Below are 456 nucleotides of genomic sequence, written 5' to 3' on the forward strand. Positions count from 1 at the left end.
ATATCCCACATTTATTTATTGATAGGAAAGATGACAAAGACCCGTTCTAAGCACCAAATGAGTCAGATCACACTCCAAGAGGTTTGTGCACTCGTGACGAGTCTTTTCCATCACCCTGGCCTTTATGACAGCAAGTTGGCTTCACCTGGCCTGTGGCCATTTTGCCCAATGACAGCATGTTCATGTCAACCCGGCCCTCGACCCAGATTTTTCCAAGGCGTGACCATAACGTCATCCCGATCATGTGCATTCAAAATTTCATTGATAAGGAGATAAGCTTTTTTAGTTATTGTCTGCCCTCGTGGAAGGATAAATAGCTTTTCTGACTCCCTTATCCAGTAGCTCCTCTTTCAAGCCCTTGCTTGTTGTTGCGGTGGGTGGGGTTAGGAGATGGAGACTGAGGCCCATTGTAAAGGATCACCCGTACCTTGGGCCTCAGCCCTTGTCTTAACTAAT

The sequence above is a fragment of the Penaeus vannamei genome, chromosome 34, assembly GCF_042767895.1.
Source record: "Penaeus vannamei isolate JL-2024 chromosome 34, ASM4276789v1, whole genome shotgun sequence".
NCBI classification, from domain to species: Eukaryota; Metazoa; Arthropoda; class Malacostraca; order Decapoda; family Penaeidae; genus Penaeus; species Penaeus vannamei.